Source organism: Microcebus murinus, chromosome X (assembly GCF_040939455.1).
Source record: "Microcebus murinus isolate Inina chromosome X, M.murinus_Inina_mat1.0, whole genome shotgun sequence".
NCBI lineage: Eukaryota > Metazoa > Chordata > Mammalia > Primates > Cheirogaleidae > Microcebus > Microcebus murinus.
In genome coordinates this window covers 93,929,239-93,955,733 of record NC_134136.1, presented here as the reverse complement: position 1 = coordinate 93,955,733, position 26,495 = coordinate 93,929,239, and the positions used below count along the sequence as shown (strand labels likewise).

The 26,495-nt window shown below is 38.3% G+C and overlaps 1 protein-coding gene across 3 annotated transcripts in view; it reads right to left on the bottom strand.

The window, feature by feature from the left end:
* CDKL5 (cyclin dependent kinase like 5) overlaps positions 1–26,290 on the bottom strand; it is a 186,328-nt gene extending 160,038 nt beyond the window's left edge. For 2 of the 3 annotated variants that reach the window (XM_012784690.2, XM_075999296.1), the window contains exon 1: positions 26,203–26,289. The gene's annotated coding sequence lies outside the window, so the exon portion shown is untranslated. Of the gene's footprint in view, positions 1–26,202 lie in introns of all 3 variants that reach the window. The other variant, XM_012784695.2, reaches the window with a different exon arrangement.
* Between the last annotated feature and the right edge of the window lie 205 nt (positions 26,291–26,495).

Sequence of the window (26,495 nt, the reverse complement as noted above, 5' to 3'; positions counted from 1 at the left end):
CTACTACTTAGAAAACTATATACTAGACACTTTAAGAACTAAAAAGATGCAACTTGCCAGTAGAAGATATATTACACCTATAACTGTAGTGCAAAGAAATGATAAGTGCTGTAAGAGGGATATTGACGAAGTGTTGTGGATGTCTAGAACAGAGAAAAGCGTTATTTCCAGAAGTATAGGGTTAAGCTTAAAACAATAAAGCATTATACTAAGGGCAGAAAGAGGGGGAAGATGGCCAAAGGCAGATTGTTAAAGAAAACGAAACTATTGCAAGGGAAGAAGGCTAGAAATGGAAGTAGGAAGACTACAAGTATGTGACATAAAAGCAAAAAGAGTATGAAGGAGGTCCTGACTATATCAAATGCTATAAAGCAGTAAATATTGGCCAAAAATCCCTAATTGTTGTTACCATTCCCAGTCCAGTTCAGGTCCTATCTACTCTCAAAGTCTCTCAAATTCTTCCAGGTTCAAAGTATTCTCTCCTCCCTATATATTCCCACTGTACTAACAATATACATGTCCACAGACAAGAATCATATGTTATTAAACTCAGGACTATATAGACATAGAACAGTATCTTCAACATATGGAATAAAATATACTCAATTAACAGGGGTCCTCAAACTGTGGCCCGCCGAGGACATCTATCCAGCCCACTGGGTGTTTTTGCCGCCGCTGTCTGTCCTGCTTAGCAGCTGACTCATACTGGGCCCACAGTGCACATGTGTGGAATGTGTGGGGCACTCTCCAATGGCCCTCTAACGGTCTGAAGGACAGTGAACTGGCCTCCTGTTTAAAAAGTTTGAGGACTCCTGGAATATAACTATACCAAAGTATTTTCTAGACTGAATTTATAGATAATGACAGCTTGATTTTTGGATGGCACACCAATGAAAACTACATCGCAGCAAGACTGGGTTGTGATATCCATTTAAGTGACCAGAATTACTCCTCCCTTCAATTTGCTGGGCACCAATTGTGGATCAGACATTGTAAACAAACGTTCCTCAGAGAAAGAGCTTATAGAAACAGTGAATGAGACAATTAACCCCATATGAGAAGTACTAAAATAAAGGTACCGTCACGTGGTATATATAACATCAGTCAATGATGGACCACACATACAACGGTGGTCCCATAAGGTGGTCCCATTAAGATTACAATACCGTGTTTTTACTACATCTTTTCTATGTTTAGATATACAAACTTACCATTGTGTTAAAAAATTGCCTCCAGTATTCAGTACAGTAACATACTATACAGGCTTGCAGCCTAGGACCAATAAGCTATACTATATTGCCTAGGTGTGTAGTATGCTATACCTTCTAGGTTTGGGTTAAGTATACTCTTAACCCAACTTTCCCACAACCATTAACTTGTCTAAGGATGCATTTCTCAGAATGTATCCCTATCATTAAGTGACACATGACTACATATGCAAGGTGCTTTATATGTCCAGAAGAGGTAGAAACTACCAAGGACTAGGGAGAAGGGGGGAAACTCTACTTGGGGAAAAGGCTTCACAGAGATCTTATCTTAAGGTGAACAGAGTAATTTTCTCCATTCTGAATAACAGTTATCTTTTGTTATATTGTTTTAAAAAGTATGTTATTCATGGAAAATTGACTTTTTGAAAAGTATAAATTGCATTACAAAAGCCCATCTGCACTGTGTACTCAAGTCGTATTGGCCTCCAGCAAGTCTCTTCTAGACATAACAGTTACCAACTCCCCATTGCCTCTATAAAACAGACTGGCTGATACCAATAGTACAAATGTTTTTGGCTAATAGACAACTGTTTAGTTCGATCTCACATTTCTGCTCCCTTAAATTGCACTACATGCTTAACATCCAAAAGTCAGTTGCATTTCTTCCCCAAAACTGTCAATTCCTCTTATAATAGTCATTACATGTTTTTCAATTAAACAGTATACAAACCAATTAAAAGAAAGTTGCCATTTCTGTAAAAATTATGTTGGATGCTTTGGCAAGATTCAACAAAGGTGATGAGTCACTTTAAAAATGTGGCTGTCAAATTAGAAGTACATTAGATCATGTTAAAAGACAGCAGAAACTAAAAATCTATCATTCTGCACTAGATGGTTTCATAGGTTATCTAAACTACTGTTCCACTTTTAAGAAGTCAAAATTGGGCCTACTGCACAGATAAGATGGATTATATAAGAAAGGTGACACTGAACCTCAGTCACCTGAAACAGGCCTTGGACCTACATCAAAATACTGGCAAAGAAACATATGCTTTATGGCAAAATATTTGTATGTGCATTCTTACTCAACTCAAAGCTTTACCAGCTTTTAAAATTAATTTTCCAATTATTGACTCCAATCCATCAAATAAGGGGGCTCCCAGGAGAAACATCCTGCTGACACTATTCCTTCAGATCCCCACAAATGGCCACCTCCTGGGAAAAGCCCTAAGAGTGCTAATGATGCCTCTTCAAAATACTCTCAACTGGTGCTAGACTGCTATTGGTTTTAACCTCAAACCATTTTTAAGACCAAATTCACTATAAATAATGAAAATTCTATTATTTTCTTCTTTTGATCTTAATGCTCAAAATGTAAAACAAAACTATCTCAATAAATCATTGCAGAGATAGATTTTACGAAGACAACATGCATGTGAAATGGTCGGTTTTTCAAAAGGATCAGTGAAAATCCAAGGCTAAGTAATTTAAGGAAAGATAGTATTTCTACCTAGATAGAGGAGAAATAAGTAGGAAATAAGTTAAAATATCTGAAAACAAACAGAAGAAAAAAATATATATGGACCAATTTTAATAAAAATCTAGTTATCACAGACAAGTGCTAGACTGGTTCTAAAAAGGCAAATGATATATTAAACTCAATTTTAATATTAATGATGCATCAACTAATCACCCACTGCCACATTTTATTATGTATAAAGGAATCTTTCATGAAACCATAAGTACACATCATGGTCTTTTCCTTAACATATCTTACAATCCAATTGTGAAAACTGGAATTAACACATGAAAACTTTATGTTCAGAGATTAGGACAGTATAGGTGTTCAATAAATGTTTGCTGGTTTCATTAAGAGTTAAACATCTCAAGAGTCAAAGTAATATATTAGCCAGGTGTGATGGCTCACACCTGTAATCCCAGCACTTTGGGAGGCCAAGGCAGAAGGACTGCTTGAGGCCAGAGTTTGAGACCAGCACCAACCTGAGCAACATAACTATACCCCATCTCTACAAAATCAAGAAAGAAATTAGCTGAGCGAAGTAGTGCGTTCCTGTAGTGCCAGCTACTCGGGATTCTGAGGCAGGAGGATCACTTGAGCACAGGAGGTTCAAGGCTGCAGTGAGCTATGATCATGCCATTGTACTCCACTCTTGGTGACAGAGTGAGACCTGGTCTTAAAAACAAAAAAGGACTATATCAAGACAACAGGCAAGATGAGACAATTCAGCTTCATGATTACCAAATGAACTACACAAATCAAAATGGCTATAAATATTCAAAGAAAAGAGCACTCGTTTCAGACTGGGAGGTTGTTTTACACAGGAGATAAGATTTGAAGTAGGTCTGGAAAAATGGGTTGAGTTACAGTTAAGTTGTGTGAGAAAAACAGTAGTATTAGTGTTAATACTACTTACTCTCTGCACCCCCACCTCCAATACTATACAGGGTCACATCATATTTACTAAAAGATCTTATTTTACTATCCAAAAGGGCCAACTACAAAAAGCTGACCACAGAATAAACTGAGATAGTAATCACTTATTCCATTAAAGTTTGTATATCTGCTAATTCATCCATCTATAAAGTTTTCCCCTCAAGTCTCTGAGCCTAATTATAATTGTTAATTTTTCCTACTTTACCAGAAATTAAAATGAAAAAAAAAATCTATTAACACAGTCATCCTCAGAGTGCAACAAACTGGGCCATTTACTCTGGCCCCAAACTTGGGAAGCCCCTTGCATCTGTTACAGAAACCAGAAAGGTAGTCTTGCAAAGAATCAGGATCAAGGCAAAAGGTTAAATTGGCAAATACAATCAGTATCAGTACATCAGTCTTCTCTCATAACCTTTTTTCATTATGACTAAAACAGTGTGGGTATCTGTCTTCCAAATGCCACTGTCCTCCCTACCAACCATTGAATTTTAATGCTTAATTTAGTCAGATAAAATATAAAGGAGAGTGAATAAAACAATAAGTAGAGATAAGATTTAGGAATTGGCTTAACATACCATTTAATAAAAGATTATTCATTCATCCAACACATATTTATTCAACACCTACTGAGGTTGGAAATACAATGGTTAGCATTTTCAACATCCCAATATACCCTATTTTTATTCCTGCCAGAAGCAGGGCAGATCACCTTCCAGGGACCCCATCTATAAAATGAAGCTAATAACTACTCTCATAGAGATGTAATGGATTGAATGTGGTAAGACAACCTTTAAAGTGTTCTGTGCTCAAATAAAATAACACACTTCAAAGACTGAAAGGTTTTCAGAACAGCATGTTAAAAAAAAAAAGCCTAGAAATGCAAAAATATATATAGTAAGCTAATATTTATCCCTGGACAGGAAGCAGCCTTAAACATCTCCGTCTCCTTCAAGGTATTTAGCATACTGCCCTTCATTTAACAAGGGTTCAGTAAACACATGTGATTTTTCTCTCTAAGGTACAGAGTACTGTAGTAATTTTAATAATCTGGCAAACAAGAAAGAACGAACAAAAGAAACTAATATTTACTGCTGCCTGTTATGTACCAAGCACTGCGTTGGGCACTTCACCTATGTTATTTCATTTAATTTTCACAGCCACCTTATGAGGTATGTATTATTAATCAAAAAAACCAAGAGTAAATTTTCATTTTCTAAGAATCAGATCATAATAAATCTAAACCTAAAAAAACGAACAAGCAAGATATCTTACATTTGGCAGTGTTTGCTTATTTCGCGTTGAAAGAATTAAGGAAACCCTACAGAAGGGTATTAAGGGAAAAAAAAACCCGTCATTAACATGAAAAGAAAATGCAGGAAAAATATAAATGGCCAATAACTGACTCTTGTAAATGTTCAATCTTACTAGTAATTTTAGAAATACAACAAAAACAATAATGAGAAATCTTTTGGCCAAATTGACCAATAGGATAAACATTTTTAACAGGTAACATTTCCCTCAGGCAAATCAGCAGTGTTTCCTCTATATTCTTCACAGGTGTGGCACACTCCCATGTGAGTCATCTACTATCATCCCCAGTGATTCTCAAGGGGGATATAAGGCCAGTGTCTTAAGAAAATGCTCAAAAGTGTACACAAGGATTTACTTTAAAAAACATTCTTGGCCATGATGTGTACAATATAGAAAAAGGGGAAATCCACATGAGGTAAAGGGCACCGAAGTTCTACTTTAAAATAGTTAAACTTTAAACACACATGTTTACCTTTCCTCCCACACTAAAACCCAATGAAATAAGAAAAACATAAAAATAAATCCAGAGCAGCCCTGGGAGTCTAACAGGTGCTCCAAGCAGATAGATCAATGAGGAATTCCAAGGAGCTATGAAGCAGGTTAAAATGGAATAGATGGCAAAACCCAATAGAGCTGAAGAATCCAAAACTTCATACAGACACAGAAAAGAAGCTCTCCCTCAAAAAGATACATTTTTCCAGAAGAATCCTTGAAAGATAATAAAATTAGAGGCAGCAGGGATTGAGAAAAGAAATGGCTAGTAGTAAGCTACATAACTGAAGGGCTATGAAACACCTTAGCCAGTGCCCCCTTCCCTACCTTCTTTGAGCAGGATGAATGCCAGTATTTACCCAATCCTAACTCTCTGAAATGATAATTCAGATGAGGAATACTCCTCAATAATGTTGAGGCCAGAGAAGTGGAGCAAGATGCCAATTAACTGTAGCTTCCATGAGGAATGGGGAATCCTACCACTAGAAGAGGCAAGCAACCCACATACTCCATAGAAAAATATTGCATTCCAGGCAATGGAGAGCACATAAACAAAGATATCATGTTTGAAACAAAATTTTATAGGGAACTATACATGCTGGAGCATAATGTTGAGGCAGACAGGGAAAGGATGCGAGGCTGGAGAGGTAGGTGGGCAGAGAACACATGAAGGAGAGCCTGATGGGCCACATAAAAGGAATTCAGTCTTTCTATTTTCTCTCCTGTTAGCAAGACAGCACCAGTGTAGACTTTCAAGTGGCTCAGTGATATGATCAAAATCACATTTTATATCATACAGGCAACTGTAGATAATATATCTGAGTTGGACAAGACCCAACTATCTATCTTGGGAGCCTGGGTAGATTACAGAATTATTAACAAAGACTGGGGAACTTTTAAAAAAATGTTTGAAAATAGGATGATGTACTTCACAATGGACATGCTGAATGTAAGATACCTGTGGAATATTCAGGTGGAGATTTCCAGCAGTTTATTTAACCTGAGTCTAAAGCTTGCAGGGAAAAGTCAGGGAAAAATTTAGAAATTTAGAAAAATATCTGCATATATAAGGTCATTAAATATGAAATGTCCAATTTCCAGGCAGAAGTTTAGTTTATTGTATCTCAAACAAAAAGCAGTACAATTAATCAAAACGTATACACCTAAACTATCAACACAGTTTTCCCATCTTAACAGTAGCTTGTTTACGCCAGCATCGAAGAAGCCTGGAGAGCAAGTAGTGATGAAATTGCAAAAGGCATTTTCCACAGCTCATTGAAAACTAAACATTTTTCTTTGCAAGAAGTGGTCCAAAGCCTGGAAGAAGTGGTAGTCAGTTGGTGCAAGGTCTGGTGAATATAGTGGCTGACAGAGAGTTTCCAAGTCCAGCCTCTGTAGTTTGAGCAGCATTGATTGTGAGACATGTGGTCCAGCGTTGTCTTGCAAGAGGACTGGCTGTCTTTCTTAACCAATCTCAGCTGCTTAATCACAAGCATCCTCATCATTTTATCCAATTGGTTGCAGTAGACATCCACTGTAATCAACTAACCAGGTTTCATGAAGCTGTAGTGGATAATACCAGTGCTGAACTGCCAAACAGACACCATTAGCTTTTTTGGATGAATATTTGGTTTTGGACTGTGTTTCAGCACTTCATCTTTATTCAACTATTGTGCCAAACGCTTGTGATTGTCAAAGAGAATTCCATTTTTCATCACACATAAAAGTACAGTGTAGAAATGGTTTGCCTTTATGTTGTGACAACAAAGAAAGGCAAGCTTCTAGATGATTTCTCTTCTGTCACTCATTTAATTCAAGTGGTACCCATCTATCCAGCTTCTTTACCTTGCCAATTTGTTTCAAATAGTCCAATGTTGTTGGAATAGTAATGTAAAACCTTTCTGCTAATTGATGCATAGGTGGAGATGGATTCACTTCCACTATAGCTTTCAGCTCATCATTATCCACCCTGGTCTCAGGTCACCCACATGACTCATTTTCAAGATTAAAATAATCAGAATAGAACTTCTCAAACCATCAATGTATTGTGTGTTCATCAGCCACATCCTGCCCAAACACTTCGTTGATATTTCTAGCTGTCTGTGCTGCATTGATTCCATGACGGAACTCATATTCAAAAATAGCACAAATTTTAGACTTATCCATGGTTTCACAAAAATTATTCTAAGAAAATTGAAAGATAATCACAAGCCAAACTGTGTGTTTGAAAGAATGAGGATGTACCTTCACAATAATTTAAAAAAAAAAGAGAGAAGTGTTAAAGTGAAATGTCAGAGATATCAACCGTCAAACTTAGTACTTAAGGAAATCTGACACTCTACACTTAATAACCTAATAAGTAGAACTGAAATTCTGGGTGTAACTGAGGTACTTTATGGAGACAATGACCTATGATAGCCGTTGGCTAAGAAGTCAAACCCAGGTAACAGTATTATGTAAGGAGTAAGTAGATTAGTGGGAGTTCAGGCAGACAAAGAAATATAAGAGAAGGGCATGGAGAACGGGGATGGTAACAGAATACACTGGTTCAAGGAGATAGTGATTAATAGTGTCAGGAGCAACAAAAATGTCAAGTAAAATTAGGACTAAATGAATCCACTCGATGCAGCACAAAAGAAGTCACAGGCAATCTCAGCAAAAAGAGTTTAAGCAGTAATGGTGGTGGGAAGCCAGAAAGCAACAGCTGAAGTTTGAGAAGTGAATGAGAAATAGACAGGCAGATTATGTATAGACCACTTCTTTCAGAAGTTTAGGTGAGAAAGGAAGGAGGTTAGGTAGCTAGGAGAAGAGTGGACATCTGGTTCAGGGAAGGTTTCTTAGGAATAACGTAATGGGCAGAGAAAAACAAAGGGATCAAAAGTGAGACCCTGTGGAAGCAGCAAGGTTACTCAATATCAACACCACTGACATTTTGGACCAGGTAATTCTTTACTGTGGGAACTGTTCTTTGCACTGTAGGATGTTTAGCAGCATCGCTGGCCTCTACCCACTAGATGCCAGCAGTACACAAATCACCACCACCCCTCAGTTGAAACAACCAATGTCTCTAGACATTGCCAAACGTCCCCTGGGGGCAAAGTCTACCCCCTCAAATTGAGAACCGCTGGGAACAGGAGGGAAGAAAGAGAGGGAACGCTGGTGGAAAAAGATTGCCAAAGAAGAAGTAGCAAAGCTGAGTTCCCTTGGCAAGGGACTGGCCTCAAACAGCAGAAGCATCTCATCCTCTGAGGCAGGAGGAAAGGACAGATCTGGGGAGGGAGGGGCTGATAAGTTTGTAAATGGAGCCAGAAGCTGAAGAAAATCAACTAACCAGAAGGCTCAAGGTTCTCAGTGAAGTGGAAGCAAGGTCATGTGCTGAGTATGAGTGGCAGGTTTGAAAACAGTGGCTAGGGTTTGTAACAACTAACAGGTACTGGTAGCTGGCAGGTCACATCAGGGAAAACCAACTGAGGTTGTAAACCACCACACTGCCTCTGCACTGAGAATGTTAAATGCACCTTCCAACAGAAATCACCTACTTTATGCTGATTACACTCCAAAAGAATTCATAAGTCCATAGGAATTTCAACTGCAATTAACGGGAAGGAGAGACTCCTGAGGTTTACCTGGAAACTAATCCAGTTTTTTAGTAACATAGTTCCTGTCAGATAATGTGAAGTGTGCTCTCTACACAATCAACATCTAAATGAACTTTTGGTAAATAACCTGTTCAAGTTAGAGGATGCCTGTGGTTATAACTACTTCCTGGTTCTTAATTGGTTGAACTACTCCCTATTAAATGAGATTCTTCCCAGGACAAAAATCTGCTCACTCCTGCCTTCTACACCAACGGCTGCAAACTTAAAAAATTACAGGACCAGGAAAATGGAGAAGTTGCCTCAAGTCTGTGCATGGGAAAGAAGGTGGAGGTGAACCAATAGCATGAAGCCAAAAATCACAAAGGGCTGTTCTTGGGTGAAAAAGAAAAAAGAAAAGCTATATATACCAGCCCAGAACTGTACATAGAAAGAGTGACCAAAGCAGAAGGGAAAACCCAAGTCCTTGCTCTACACAAATATGGAGTCCAAATTTACACTACTCTCAGTTTATCAAGAGAACCATCTGAGGTAGGGTGTGGTGGCTCATGCCTGTAATCCTAGCACTCTGGGAGGCTGAGGTGGGAGGATCACTCAAGGTCAGGAGTTTGAAACCAGCCTGAGCAGGAGTGAGACCCCCGTCTCTACTAAAAATAGAAAGAAATTAATTGGCCAACTAAAAATATATAGAAAAAATTAGCCAGGCATGGTGGCGAATGCCTGTGGTCCCAACTACTCAGAAGGCTGAGGCAGAAGGATTGCTTGAGTTGGAGTTGGAGGTTGCTGTGAGCTAAGCTGATGCCACGGCATTCTAGCCTGGGCAACAAAGTGAGACTTTGTCTCAAAAAAAAAAAAATAAATAAAGAGAACCATCTGAGAATAGATCAGAAATTCTCCAGAAGCAGTGAGCCCAAAGGGTCCCATTGGAGACACATGCAAAACCACCCAAAGGAGCATCTCACAACCCAGGCACAGGCAAACAATTCCCAAATTGTCAAATATTGCAAACTACACAAAGAAATAAGCAAAAAATTTGGAGGAAAGGAGGGATGAGAGATGAGAAATTTCATTCCTCAAGAACTATAGCTAAGAAAATAATCCTAAGGAGACTTATAACTGTATTTTTAAATGTTCATAGAAAAGAAAATGCCCTTATGAAAATCAAAAAGCAAATCTGAAAGAAAATGAAAGAGATAAATTCTTAAATTTAAGAATATAAGCAAATGTTTTTAGTGACACCTTCAATATGTCAACCTGAAATAACTGAAAGAATCAGATCCAGTTTTAAGGAGTTTATTCAAGTGAAAAGCTTGGAATAGCTGTTTGGGAGACACAGACTCCAGAGAAATGGAGTCAGTATTCCAAAGTTAAAAGTTAAGTTCTTGCTTATATGGGCAGAAAACAAAGAAGTTTAATAGGATTATAACATTTTCTATTCAAAGTTGGTTTATGAGTTATAACAATTTAACTAGTTACAGTTTGTTTTCTTTTCCTTCTGGCTTGTTTTCATTTCCTTTCCAATTTAAAAGAGTATATTTAACATTCCATCTTAAGACAATGTCTTTATGTGAGAGAAAGAAGAGAGAAGTTAATCCATAATAAGGATCAACAGTAAAGAGGGAAGGGGTCTTCCCTACCACCCTTTAGTCATTTATAACATTTTACAAAACAATGCAAGTAAGGAAGAAGGCTAATCTATAATTAGAGAAAGGTTATAACTGCCTGTCCTGTGCTGTGACTCAGGCCCAAAAATCACATTCCTTTAAGGTCAAAGTAATTTAAGAATTCCAACAGCTTAGATTCTGAATTACTTATTTTCACAATGGATTAATAGACTACACAGCTAAAGAGAAAATTAGTGAATTGTAAAATAGATGTCAGGAAATTACCCAGAAGAGGTAGAAATGTAAAATATTAAAGAAAATTCAAGCAACATGGAGGAACAATGAAAAACTCCAACACATATCTAAATAATAGCTCCATAAATGGAAAATGGAGGAGAAACAATATATTAAAAGATAATGGCCGGGCGCTGTGGCTCACGCCTGTAATCCTAGCTCTTGGGAGGCCGAGGCGGGCGGATTGCTCAAGGTCAGGAGTTCAAAACCAGCCTGAGCAAGAGCGAGACCCCGTCTCTACTATAAACAGAAAGAAATTAATTGGCCAACTTATATATATATATAAAAAATTAGCCGGGCATAGTGGCACATGCCTGTAGTCCCAGCTACTCGGGAGGCTGAGGCAGAAGGATCACTCGAGCCCAGGAGTTTGAGGTTGCTGTGAGCTAGGCTGACGCCACGGCACTCACTCTAGCCTGTAGCCTGGACAACAAAGTGAGACTCTGTCTAAAAAAAAAAAAAAAAAAAAAAAAAAAAAGATAATGGCGAAGATCTGTTTCCACAACTGAAAACATCATGAGTCCTCAGACTAATGGAGTACTCCAAATAAAACCAAGATAAATTAAAAAATCCACATCAAGAGATATTGCAAAAAACAAAAACAAAAAAACAAAACTGCAGATCAGAAACAAGGAAAAAAAATCTTAAAAATAGCCCAAGAGAAAAGATAATTATTCACCTACAAATAAATTACAACTAAAATGATTACGTACTTCTTATTAACAAACAAGACTTGAAAAAACACGAAATAATAACATTGTCAAAGTTCTCAGGGAAAATAATTGTCAACCCAAAATGTTATACCCAAGTCAACAATCATTCAGGAGAAAAAGTAAAGACACTTTCAGAAACATCAATACCAAGTTTACTATTAACAGACCCTACTGAAAGAAATATTAAATATTTCAGAACACTCTTCATAAAGAGGGAAACTGAACCAAGAAGAAAGAAATGGAGTGAATGAAGAACAATGAGCAAAGAAACTTGAAAAACACATTGATGAGTATATATTCACTATTTTTATAGGTTTAAGGTGGCTTAAACAAGGCAAAACTAAGGTATAAATAACATTAACTTGGAAGAGGGGATGAGGGTTAAGAAGTAATCCATTCTAAAATCTTGGTCTTATTCAGGAGGATAGGAATAATAATTAAGCTTAGATGTAAGTCAACACTCATGTTAAAGTGAAATATCACAAGAATGGAAAAACAAACACCACATGTACTCACCATTAAATTGGTAATAATCAATCAAAACTTATGCGCACATATGAAAGTAACATTCATGGATGTCGAGCAGTTGGGAAGGAGGTGGAGGGGGTAGGTAAACTCACACCTAATGGTGTCTGAGGAATGGGCACGCTTGTAGCTCTGACTTGGGTGGTGCGAAGACCACCATTCATGTAACCAAAGTGTGTGTACCCCCGCAATACTCTGAAATAAAAAATAAAAAATACAAGGAGCATAGCTGTACCCCCTTACAATGAAAAAGAGCTGAACTAATTTCAAATTCATGACTTTTTGTAGATCCAACATAGAGCAACCAGTTAGCTCAAAAAATAAGTAGAGACAGTGCCTGCAGGGAGAGACAAGACAACCATGTACTCACCTAGGGTAGACTCCAACTGGACACCAAAAAGGAGTTCAGGTAGAATAGTTAGCAAAAAGGTGAAAGCTGGCGTGGCTTGCTGAAAGGACAGTGCAAAACCACTGGGGGGAGGGGTCGTAGAAATTGGGGAGACCCCAACCTTCTGCATGGTCTTCCTCCACCAACCTTCCCACCCCAGGCACTCAAAGAGGAAAGACCCCTGAGTGAAGAGTGCCCATTGTGATGCAGACCTGGGGACAGAACAGCAGCAAGGCCTGAGGGGCAAGACTCAACACTCATATCATTTCTCCCCTATCTCCACTATGGAAGACAAGCCTTCGTCTGTGAAGGAAAAGACAGATTACTTCTACCCTTAAGACAATGGTGAAAACTCAAAGCAGGTGGGAAGAGGAGTGGGAACTCTACTCCTGGGAGAGGGGCAGGATTCCACAGAGCCCACCAGAACAGCCAGGGAAGGGGCAAGATCCTGGGACTCAGGCCTAAATCTGAAGCTTAATCAGAACAACAGAGACCATACCCAACCACTCCTCCCCTTCTCCAAGCTAACAAACTTCCAGAAACAGTAACAGCAGAATCCTACTGGGAGAGAGACAGGAAAAAAACTGAGAACATGTAAAGAGACCCTCACTAAGGCACAGTTTAGAGGGGAGACATGAAATTTAAAATTGAACATATACTGTTCTGGTAAACCAACTCCCACCCTAATCACAAAGTACCCCTCAGAGAATTTGAAGACTGAAGTATACTGAGAGTAACCACAACAAAAAAACCCTCAAACCCAGCCCAACTCCTAACTAGATTAATTCAAATCCCAGCACTAAAGGCCTAACAGAAGGAAAGACATGCCCATTTACAGAGACATAAATTATATACCTCAGTCTCTAGTGTTCTACACAGTAAGTCAGCCTTGCAACAGCAGCAAAAAAATCACAAGGTATTAAAAAAGGCAAAGAAAAAAAGCACTGAGAAAAGACAAAGAACTTATCAGAAACAGACACAGAATTAAACAGATGTTGAAAATATCTAAAATTAAATGTGAAATACTATATATGTTGTGGGCTCTAACCCAAAAGGAGAACAACACGGACAATGTAACTTCAGTAGAGAGATCGAAACTCTAAGAAAGAACAGTTTAGACAGATAAAGAATGCCTTCAATGGCTCATCAGTAGACTCAACTCAGCCAAGGAAAAAATCAGTGAACTTGAAGATAGGTCAATATAAATTATCCCAAAACACTGAGAGAAAATAGTGGTGGAAGAAAAACAGAATATTCAGGATCTGTGGGACAATATCAAATTTTTGAACACAGTGGTAATTTGGACCACAAAAAGGGAAGAGAATGAGAATGAAGAAATATTTGAAGAGATAATGGCCAAAAATATTCCAAAATTAACATAAGACATCTAACCATAAATCCCAGATAATCAGAGAAAACGAAGGAAGGTAAACAGCAAAAAATACACACACACACTGCCACCATCACTGAGCACCTACAAACTTCAGACTGAATTCCACAAGCCCTGACATTGCCACTCCTTAAAAACCAAACACCTTTGTTAACATGATCACCAGGTCATCAAATTCAACTATACATGATTGCTCACAATGCTCACTTCTGTATACAAGTCTCACTCCGTGTAACTGACCGGTCAAACCTAGGTCACAAGCCTATTTCCCAGCTGCAAGAGAGACTAAGGATGTAAGTTTTCTGGAAAGTGGGACTAATAATATATGAAATCATCAACTTAAAAACACTGGGCAAACCAAAATGGCAAAAGTCTACTACAACATGCTAAAAAACCAGGTAACTAACCAGCTATTGTATGGTTAATTTTTTTGGTGATGTCATTGTATCCAAATATTTTACCTCAATGTGGTAACATATTTAAAGCCAGTTTCCCAATTTAAGGGACATAAGGAGTAATCTAGGGGTGTGTGAAGCCACATGACTGACAAGCAACATTTTCGGAGAATATTAGTTCTGCTTTATGGTAAGTACAAGCATACCACATTTTATTGCACTTCGTTCTATTGTGTCTTTTACAAATTGAAGGTTTGTGGCAACCCTATACTGAGCAAGTCTATTGGCACCATTCTTCCAACAGCACATGCTCAATTTGTATCTCTATGTCACATTTTGGCTAATTCTCACAATATTTCAAACATTTTCATTATTATTATATCTGTTACGTTGATCTGAGATCAGTGATATTTGATGTTACTACTGTAACTGTTTTGGGGCACCACAAACCGTACCCATTGGCCATTCCCTGTCTCTCTCCCTCTTCCCAGGCCTCCCTATTACTTGAAACACAATATTGAAATTAGGCCCATTAATAACCTACAATGGCATCTACGTCTTCAAGTGAAAGGAAGAGTCATATGTCCCTCACTTTAAATCAAAAGCTAGAAATGATTAAGCATAGTGAGGAAGGCATGTCAAAAGCTGAAGGAAGTGGAAAGGTAGGCCTCTTGGGCCAGTTAGCCAAGTTGTGAAGGCAAAGGAAAAGTTCTTGAAGAAAATTAAAAGTGTTACTCCAGTGAACACATGAATGAGAAGAAAGCAAAACAGCCTTATTGCTGATATGGAGAAAGTTTTAGTGGTCTGGATAGAAGATCAAACCAGCCACAATATACCCTTAAGCCAAAGCCTAATCCAGAGCAAGACCCTAACTCTCTTCAATTCTATGAAGGCTGAGAGAGGTGAGAAAGCTGCAGAAGTAAAGTTGGAAGCTAGCAGATGTTGGCTCACGAAGTTTAAGGAAAGAAGCTGTCTCCATAACAGAAAAATGTAAGGTGAAGCAGCAAGTGTTGATGGAGAAGCTGCAGCCAAGTTATCCAGAAGATCCAGCTAAGATCACTGATGAAGGAGGCTACATGGAACAGATTTTCTATGTAGACAAAACAGCCTTATATTGGAAGAAGATGCCATCTAGGACTTTCATAGCTGGAGAGAAGTCAGTGCCTGGCTCCAAAGTTTCAAAGGACAGGCTAACTCTTGTTTAGGGTGATCTTAAATTGAAGCCAATGTTCATTTACCGGCCTGGCGCAGTGGCTCACACCTGTAATCCTAGCACTCTGGGAGGCCGAGGTGGGAGGATTGCTCAGGGCAGGAGTGCTGCCTGAGCAAATTAATTGGCCAACTATAAAAATATAGTTGGCCAATTAATTTCTTTCTATTTACAGTAGAGACGGGGTCTTGCTCTTGCTCAGGCTGGTCTCGAACTCCTGAGCTCAAAGGATCCGCCCACCTCGGCCTCCCAGAGTGCTAGGATTACAGGCGTGAGCCACCGTGCCTGGCCTAAAAGAAGTTCTAATGTGGTTAAAATGCTATCAAACAGCATTGCACACTATAGACAAATTTTTCATGAAAGAAAATGTCAATCAATGTGGCAAACATCATTATTGTCCTATTTTAAGAAATTGCCAGGCTGGGCGCGGTGGCTCATGCCTCTGAGAAGATGGGGGTGGGAGAAAGGCACCTTTGATAAGAAAAGTATTTATCGAGCATTTCCCATGTGCAGGCCAATGTGCTACATGCTGAGGCTGCAACAATCAACACTCCATGGAGTTTATAGTAGAAAACAGATACCACCTGCTTATCCATTTTTCCTAAAGCCTACCCCTACTTAAACTTCTGATTTTAGTATTTCCTTTATATACTCTCAGGTAAAGGCCAAACTGGACAGAATAAAGGCCATATAAAGAAAGAAAATCAAGATCCTATGATGTAGGTGGGGTACAACCATCAAAGCAATGCATGTAATACATAAATTCATGCTATTTCTTGCAATTCTCCCAGCTTTATATGCCCATTCTTAGACCTGTGTCATTGAATACATCCTCTGCCTATAAACCCCTTCCCCCTCACCTGGTGTTCTGGGCCTCCTTTAAGACTCTTCACAAGCACTAAGAAATCATTTCCTTTCATAGTCTCTTTAAGTCAGTGTTAAGTATAGCTCTTCTGGCCTAGAATACCAGAAACCTGTATTTCCATCTGAACATGAATATCACCCCGCACGGTACTTTAGTCATTGTTTTCTATCTCTTCTACTGGTTTACAAGCTCCATAAGGGCAGAACACCATAGCTTCTCTTTGTATCCCCATCATTTACCATATGACAATACCCTTTAAGTTGCCTGTACAATAACAGACACCAAGATACCCAAACCATTACCCTAACCTAAAGTCAGCCAAAGAAAGACTAGTATGTACTTTCTTTACCAATTCTGCACTTAAAAACACAACTCTAAACCAAGGACAATATCTCTGGATGTTAGAGAAACTACTAGCACATCAATTCCAAACTCTAAAATCTGAAATGAGGCAACTCTTTTAAAATAAATGCACTGGGCTGGATAGAAAGTGAAAAAAAGTAATGACCCGAGCCAATTGCAAACTCAAGTCACTAGTGCCAGGAAAAAAAAAAAAAAAGATTAACCAACAAGGACAGAATACAGAGCAGGTATAGAATAGTTCAGAAAAGCCTAAGAACTCACAGCAAAAGTGAGCTAAGTTAAAGGCTGCATCAAAATGTAGACTCCAAAGGAAGAATCTGAAGAAGGAGGTGGTGCTGTGGCTATTCTTTATATATGTGGAGGGAAAAAGCAGGCAACAGCATTCTATACAGGCACGGACTAACAACTTTACACCAAGGAAGACCTGAAGGAATGCTCAATCATCAAAACAAGCAAAGATTTAGCATGGTTAAAGGTTTCCCCAAAAACCTAGCATGTAGGGATGCTTACTATAGAAGAAAGAAATACATCAGGATATACAAAATAACACCTTTACAGCACTTCATAGACATAAGCTCACTTGAACATAAAAAGTTTGACAGAAACCAGTTTAATATAAAAGATAAAGCCACCGAATATGAACCAGATTTGAAAATGGTACTCTTGCTGAAGATTAGTCCTCCTATACAATATTAACAAATTCTCTGAAAACACTGTAGGTGCTCAAATGTGATTTCATAAAATATGAAATAGGATAAATGCTGAGAAATATTAACCTAGACCTAAGACATTGTATTTGGAAAAAAACAAAAGAATAAAAGCCAAATTAGCATTGACATTTAATGAAACATTTTGTTAGAATGTTAAATACCTTGAGCAGCTTAAGGGTGGTGGAGGGGACCAGCAAATAATTTCAAGTTTAACTATGGAAGAGAGCTAAAATTGTTGGAGAAAATATTTTAATTTGGTTATAAATAGAAATGACATTCCTATATAAGGTTAATAGAATGCTGAAGGATAAAAGAAAAGGAGCCTTTAGAAAATTAAAGATAATGTCTATAAAAACAACGAAAAGAATACCACAGATGACAATCAATCAAGGAAGCAGTTGCAAAAATTTTAATGAGATGAGGGAAGAATATTTTACCTTGCAGAGATTATGACCTTTTTGGTAAAATTATCAAGGTTCCATTGAGCTAAAACTCTTGTTTTTTATGTAGCACTTCATTTCATGTCACATCCCTGCTTAAAACCTTCAATAGTTTCCCAGGAGACTTAGAACAAGTTCAAACACCCAGCAGATGGCCTACTAAGCCTTTTCAAGACCTGGCCCCTGCCTAAATCTGCCTCATTGCCTGCTTTTCTACTTTCCAGCCATTTCGGATTTCTTTCAATTCTGTTTTTCAAAAGCCTCTCTCTCTCTGCCTCTCTTACCCTGCCTCAGGGCATTTGCACCTTCTGTCTAGAAAACTTATCTACCCAACTTGCACAGGTCCTCATCTTTAGGGTCTCACTAAAATGTTACTTCCTTTGGGTGGTCCACTGCCTTCCCAAAGACAGATTCTCTACCCTGTTTTATATTAATACAATAGGCCCTTGAACAATATAGGTTTGAACTGCACGGGTCCACATATACCCAGATTTTTTTCAATAAAAGTTATACCACATTTGCCTGCCTCTCCTGCTTCCCCTTCTACCTCCTCCATCTATACCACCTCTGCCAACATCTTCAGAATGAAGACAATGAGGATGAAGACCATTATGATGATCCATTTAATGAACAGTAAATATATTTTTTCTTCGTATGATTTGAATAACATTTTCTTTTCTCTGGTTTACTTTATTGTAAGAATACAGTATATAATAAATATAACGTACAAAATAGGTGTTAATTGACTGTTTATATTATTGGTAAGGCATCTGGTGAACAGTAGGCTATTAGTGAAGTTTTTGAGGAGTCCAAAATTATACTTACAAAGACTACTTTCAGGGATCATTTCTATAGTTCATTACTAGAGAAGTTTCTCTGAATGTGTATAGCACAAACATTTTTTTTCTAAAGTTATACTCAGATTTTTGACTGCTAACGGGGAGGTGGTCTGCACCCCTAACCCCCGAGTTGTTCAAGGATCTATTGTACTCCCCTAGCACTCTGTAGTTCTCCTCTGCCTCCATCTCAAGACTACGTTCTCTAAGAACAGAGCCTGCTTCCATTTTATTTATCACTCAATGCAGCCTCTAGCACAGTCTGGCACACAGTAGTAGATACTCATTAAGCATTTGCTAAATGAATGAGGACAGGATATAGGACAAATTATTTGAGAAAGAAATAACTAATGAAGTAAAAATACCAATTTGCACAAAATTAGCCAACTATTTTCAATAAGTACAATTAAGATAAAACTTTTTTCACTTGCATTACTAAACTTGAATTTAGTGATAATATTAGTAATAAAAAATACTGCCAATTAAATTTAATATGCCCCATAAGAGGCTGACAAACCAGGGTACGGTGTGTGTCTAGGTGTGTGGATAAATTCTAGGATATGTCACATCTGAACCAGCTCTGGTAAACTCTAAAGGATTCTACTCAAGAGGAAACTAGTTTCTACAATTGGCCAATGTCAGAGGAATTAGGCAAATCCAAGTCAGTAAGTTGTTCTTCAACTATTATCATCATTTTTTATCTGCCTTATCTTCCTCATGAGAGTGTGTGTTTAATCTGATTATAATACAATTTCATACTGCCAAGAACCTAATCTTTAAAAATAATACAAAATCTAAAACTGGGATCTAAAATTATAACTTACATAATTTAAGACAAGTTAAAAAAATAATGTATTTATCCATTGTTTGTTAATTTCCAGAAGCCAAAGTTATTTTTTTACTATCAGAATCACTATCTCCTTCTAAGTCAAACATTATGTAGTCAGAAAGCACTCCATATATTAATATTACTCTTTGATATTATGAAGCCTACAAAATAACAACAGGATCATACCAATATAGCTGCTGAACACTCAAAACCAAAAGTAAGCCTATTTCAAACCAGCTATGATTAAATTGACAGTAAACTATTACTATCAGACCAGCACTATGTGTCTAACCTGTTTGTTATTAAAAATCCAGACATAACCTACCACACAAGGAGTTATTGATTTACCTGCCTGGCACTTGTAAGGGTCACTTTCCACAGAGAAATGTTCATCTAAAAGCAATGAAAGTAAGATACAGTTTCCAAATCACTTTTTTCCAACCAAATCATTACATGCCTCTATTATGTGTACTAAAACAATAACATCCTAAGCTTCCCTATCAGCAGTGCCCATCTACATAAGCAGTATACTGAGCAAAGGAGAAAATTTGTGCAAGTGGCAGAGATGAGCCTGTGCTGTACAACTTTATCAGATTCTACGTTCCCAGGGTGACTTTACTTTCCAACCCATTCTAGAAGGTAATTAAGAAGAAAATGATACAGGCAAGAAAAAAGAGCTACAGTACCTTGCATGTTAAGCCATTTCCAAGTAGACAATGTGCTTGAATACCTGCATTTGATGAAACCTGCTCTATGACATGCACAGTACATGTGGATCTGTCAAGGGGGACTAGAGCCCAAGCAATAACATGCACAATGTTATTAGCTTAAAATCAAGAAAACAATTATTTTGCCCATGGTCTTAAATCTGAAAGTAATTTTTTTTCTTGCACAATAATTACTTTTACCTTGATTTCTTTTCCCTGCATTTCCAACATATCACCAAGAATGCTGCATTTTATTTGCTGGTTTAAAAATTATCCAACAAAAAATCAAAACCACAAACACATTTGAAGTACAGTCCTTTATATACTGCTATGTATTATATTTAGGCAAAACTTTTGAAAATACAAAAAGCACTAGGAAATGATAATATGTGTAAGAAGATTTTTTTAAAGACATCTTTTAAGAACTACATGATTTGGTTTATCAGTGATAACAAAGGGACCTAGGTGAAGCAAGTAAATATGGTTTTAAAAAGTCACATTATGTAGAGAGAATTTTTGGGGGTGATGGAAATGTTCTAAAACTAGATTGTGATAGTTACACACCTCCATAATTTACTAAAAAAAATCATTGAATGGTACACTAAAAAAGGGTGAATTTTATGGTATGTAAACTATGCCTCGATAAAGCTGTTAAAATGCATATTGAAAAACTGTACATTGTAAAGAAATCAAAAAACTTACACATAGGCCCCATCTGTGTAGAACAACTGTCCTGCTTCAGCCAAGATGATTTCTGGCCCTGAGGCCCTACAATATTCATCATTACTTTCTAACTTTAATAAGTGACAAAAATGATTTTCATCAATTACAGAAAAAAATGTTAAGTCCTTTTTTTTTTTTTTTTTTAGACAGAGTCTAACTCTGTTCCCTGGGCTAGAACGCCGTGGCCTCAGCCTTGCACACAGCAACCTCAAACTCCTGGGCTCAAGTGATCCTACTGCCTCAGCCTCCCAAGTAGCTGGGACTACAGGCATGCGCCACCATGCCCGGCTAATTTTTTCTATAGATATTTTTAGTTGTCCAGCCAATTTCTTTCTATCTTTTTAGTAAAGATGTGGTCTCACTCTTGATCAGGCTGGTCTCAAACTCCTGAGCTCAAATGATCCACTGGCCTCCCAGAGTGCTAGGATTACAGGCGTGAGCCACAGTGCCTGGCCAAGTCCTTTTCTTCTGTAACATGGACCTCTAAGTGTTCTTTTAGGCTAAGTAACTGTCTAGCTCTCTTAATGATGGGTCTTGTTTAAAGAAAAACAAAAACCCACCACAAAGGGCTTTAAGTAGCAGGAGATTCTACTTTCAAGTTGAAAAATGTTCAGAGTCCAACCTCTATGTATTAAGAAACAATAACATATCTCTATAGACTTCACCTCCAGGTTTTATTTCACTGACATTGGTATAATTATAGAAGAGACGCTCATTTGCAAATTGTAATGGCTGCCATTTTACTTCAAGAGTACATCTAAACCACAAAATTGAATTCAAGGGGTACCTTCATAGCCTTTATTAGTGTAGCAAATTTAATCAAAGTCAGGCAAAAGTCATAATGGAACATGAAGAAACATGAAATATCAAGTGGTTAATTAGAAACAGCTACCTCATTTTGAGCAAAAATAATTATGTACAACCTTCATTTATGAGGAAATAGAACTAATGACCCTCTGTTAAAAAAAGTATGTACTTCCAGTTGTGCTATCCAACAGTCATGATGGATCTGAGACCAGCATCCCATGTGACTAAAGGTCAGCCAGTCTTGTCAATGTAACCCATAAACTCCAGGGAGCATATTCCAGTACACCCAAAGTATGAAGTATAGTAGGAACACAAAATACACTTGGACAATGAGATTCCTAAAGAGAAGCACAAAGCATGGTTGTGAAGAGCTCAGCTTCAAGTCAGACCGGTTTGGATGGCAATTTTGCCTCTCCTGTTGACTAGCTGGGTAATCTGGGAAAATTATTTTATTTCTCTGAGCCCATTTGACATGTATATGTGAAATAAGAAAAACATCTACCTCATAGAGATATTGTAAGAACATACACACACATATGTATATTCATGCAAATAAATTATTTGCCACAGTATCTGGTATTCAGTAAGGCTCAATAAATGGAATATTATAATTTAATTATTACAGAGAAGACTGCCCAAAAGAAAGATCACACCCAAAACTTGACCCTGATTAGAACTGTCTCAAACACAAATGTTTCTAAGCAAAGAGCTTAATTCAAACTACTGACAACCAATTTCAAAGGCCTGAACGGGCTAGGTTCTTTTAACCCAATAAATAATTCTCTGTTAATTCTCAAATCTGAAATGTTTAAATGTTATCCATCTCTATAGGTAGAAGGTCCTCATCTTCAGCTTTCACACTCACCTACAGAATTGCACCCAAACTCATATCTCAGTATGAAGAAATGTACAAATTTGAATTAGAAATGAGACCAGATCTTTGAGTAATTCAGTCATCCATACACTGCTCTATATAAAGGAAACATTTGAAAAACTATCAAAAATTAAAATCCAAACACTAAAATCACGCATCACCAACAAAAGATTTCTAATGTTGAGTTTAAGATTGAAAGCAAATTGGTGCAGAAGTTATGTGCTGTCTAAAAAGAAAAAAAAAAAAAAAAAAAAGAAAGCCAATTGGGAAAACATCCAAACAGAAACTTTAAATGCAATCTTTTAATTGTATTTTTCTAAGTTGAAATAAGTGGTCCAACGGACACCACCATCAGATGACAAAAAACCTTCGAGATTCTAACTCTTCTATTCAAGGAATTTGATGTTGCAATATAAATAAATAAATAAATAAAACTTTAAAACTATCCAGTTCTGAGTAAACAGTCTTTTCTACTTAGAAAGCAATTTAATACTTCCTATTTTGTTATTCTTGTACCAAAGTTAAGAGTTATCTAAAGGACTTCCCTCACATTTTGGATCTATGCATTTGGATTAGTTTGTTCTTAAATGTCTGGTGTTATTATCTGACATTAATTTATTACATGACAAAGTCATATCCCCACACCAAGTGCCCAAAATAAAGTACTATATTAGCATGCCATGTAATATCTAGAAGAAATAAAGGAGATAACCACCAAAGTCATCAAAATGGAAGGGGGAAAAAGATGAAATTTTAACAGATATGCTAAATAAAACTTATTTCCCTGCTCATTTCTTTACAAATTTCTTACAGCCAATTTCTCAGATATGCTAAATTTTCTACTACAAAGTAAATTGAGATGTAAATCATAATGAAAGGTTAACTTTCTGCAAGAGAAGCCACTGTCATTTCCAACAATGTAACTATTGTTGAGAGTCTCTCATAGATTCTTGGACACAGTGGTGAAAGAAGGCTGGGGGGAAAAGCACACTTTAAGGAACTGCTCCACCTCTGCCTTTCAGTTTATAATGTTAACAATATTGTACCTTCAAAGTAGAAATACCATGTAAAATCTGGTTCTCATTAAATGAAACTGCCTTAACCCCATGCAGCATATCTGGAACAGAATACAACTGATTTGCAATCAGTCAACCTTCTATTACTCATTTATGTGAGATGGCCCTGTAATTTCTTTCAATGGGAGCCTTTCCTTTTAAAACCCCAGGGAACACAGTAGATGCCACACTCTGATTTAAATAACTCCGAGAAAATTAAAATAAAAACAATGGCAGATTTAGTTAGGGAACTTGCAAAAGTAAAAATCAAAAACCTGAGATAAAGGGGTAAAAAATCCCTACGACAAGCTCCTAAATCATGAATAAATTATTAAGACTGAGCAGGGAAGAAAGGAATGTTCTCTGAAGAATGCTATTTCTAATTTTTTTAAATATATCAAATTTTGTTTTAAAAACATTTAGGCTTAGGAAATATGCTAAATAAAGAAAATTAGAATACTAAACGATTTTTAATATACATACGTATATATCAAATTAATTGCTGCACTGGTTATGTTAAAAAGGCAAGACAATTCAAAGAGATTTGATGCCCTCTGCAAATGAAGAACTCCCAGCTACTCTGAAATGGCAGGTTATTTAACATTCTTGGAATGGTTAACTTTATTTAGTATGCCTCTTTGGAGTTCTATTATTTAATACAGTCGAACGCAATTTTTTCCCCTAATTAGGTTTCCTTGTACTTGTGAAATGCTCAGCATACACAGTGCTGGCAGCTTTTTAGTTCTACAGCTTTTCTCTTTTGGCTCCTTCCCGCCCTCACCCCCCACCCCCCAAAAAAAGATTTCCTTCCCAAATGTTCTCTTCTCTGCATTTGTCAACAGAAACACCCACTGGTGGTGTCAAACTGGTAATACTGCTGCAGGCTTCCTTACTCCTGGATCCAGTGTCAACGCCAAAAATGCTCAAACCTAAAACAATACTTTTAATAAAGAAATTAAAAGGCTTGGTAGGTACTCAACTATCATATTCTCGAATATTTAAGAGGCACACCTTTTAAAAATTTATTATTAATGAACCTTAATTGGGTTGTGAAATATAATATTATACTATCACCTTCAACACTAAAGATACAGGGACAAGTAAATATAGCCTCTTCACGTTTTATGAATATTTTAAAACACTTAAAGGAATTAAAAACAAATTTACATCTAAATGTCATTCACACGCGATTCCGAATAGCCTCGGTAAAGATGTCTTTTTCGTAACCCTACAGCAAGAAAGGAACAAGCTGGAAATGTTCCAGCAGATGTTACCTAAAAATGATAATCCTATTCTGTACATATTTATGTCTCCTGTTTCAGTCAAATGCTCTCAAATTAATTTGTGTAATCTTTTACATTAACTACATAACCATTAACGTTCAAACAAACATAAGTCAGATGCACGGAAAGAAATTATTCTGTGTCAACAATACTTTCTAAAATCAGCTTAAATTTCAGCCAATTAAAATAGATTGTGTTAACAGAATAATGATCTGCAACTATTTAACTACCACAGCACTCGTCTAATCACACAGTAGAGATACTAAGGTCAGGCTTTTCTTATTCAGGCATCTGTGCTTTAACACACACAAGTGAAGGGAAAAACAAAACCCTCAAGGAAGATCTGCTTTTACACTGAAATATGTTCAGGTTATTTTTTCCCCCAACGTGGGCACAAAACGTGTCAATGAGAGAAGGACCTGTTCGTTCTGGGAGATGGTTCCAAACCCCAGGATTCAATTTCTATGAGGGTCCAAAGGGTATGAAGGTCTGAGAAGCGGCCAATTTCTGCTTCTCCCCGCTATGCCAGTCGTGAACTTCATAGCAACCCCTGAAACTTGTTCGGGGGAGGTTGCAGGAGCCTTGGGGCCGGCGGAGGGTCGCTCGCCCACTCTCGCGGGCAGCCAAGGTCAGAAGGGCTGGGGATGCGGCTAGCAGCCCCTGGCAAGCGTGGGGCTCCCTCGAAACTCGGGCAGGGGGCTCCGGCGCGCAAGCCCCTCCTCAGCACCGGTAGGAAAGGGCTTCCCCTCGCCGCAAGCCCCGGGGAACTCGCGCCGCGGGGGCGGCGGGGCGGGGACACTGCAGACCCGCCGCTGAGGGGAGCCCTGCGGGGCGGCTTCGACCCGCCACCCCTCTTTCACACCCTCTCGCCTTCCTACACCCCAAAGTACAGCCCCGGCCACTCCGGGGAAGCCCTTCCAGAGGCGCAATGGAGCGCCGAGGAGGGGCCGCTCCAGGCTGGGACGCCTTCTCCGCGTCGTCCCGTTCTAGGGGGACCAGCGCCGCCGCCCCTTCTCTCCTCCGCCCAGGGGGACCGAGTGAGTACCCTCTCTTGGGAAAAGATATGTGGCCGCGGAGCCGATACGAAGGTAAGAACGCTTGGCAGGCAGGTGGCGGTGCGGCTACTCACCCCGCTGAGTCTCACTCCGCCAGCCGGAGATCGTACAGCTCCTGAGGCCGCCGTCGCTGCTTTACCTTCCCCAGCGGCACAGACAACTAATCGGAACCTCCGGCCCCGCCCTCTCGAAGAAGCGAACGCGCAGCCTAATTTGCTAACTACCCCGCCCCGGCCGGACCGCTCAGACCAATGGAGAAGCATCTTAGGCCCCGCCGGGTCCCGCCTCCGCCACGCCCACTGCTGGTTGAAGCCAATGCGGAGAGAGCGCTCGTCCTCGTGCTCGTGCTCGCGCGTCCTGCTCGCGC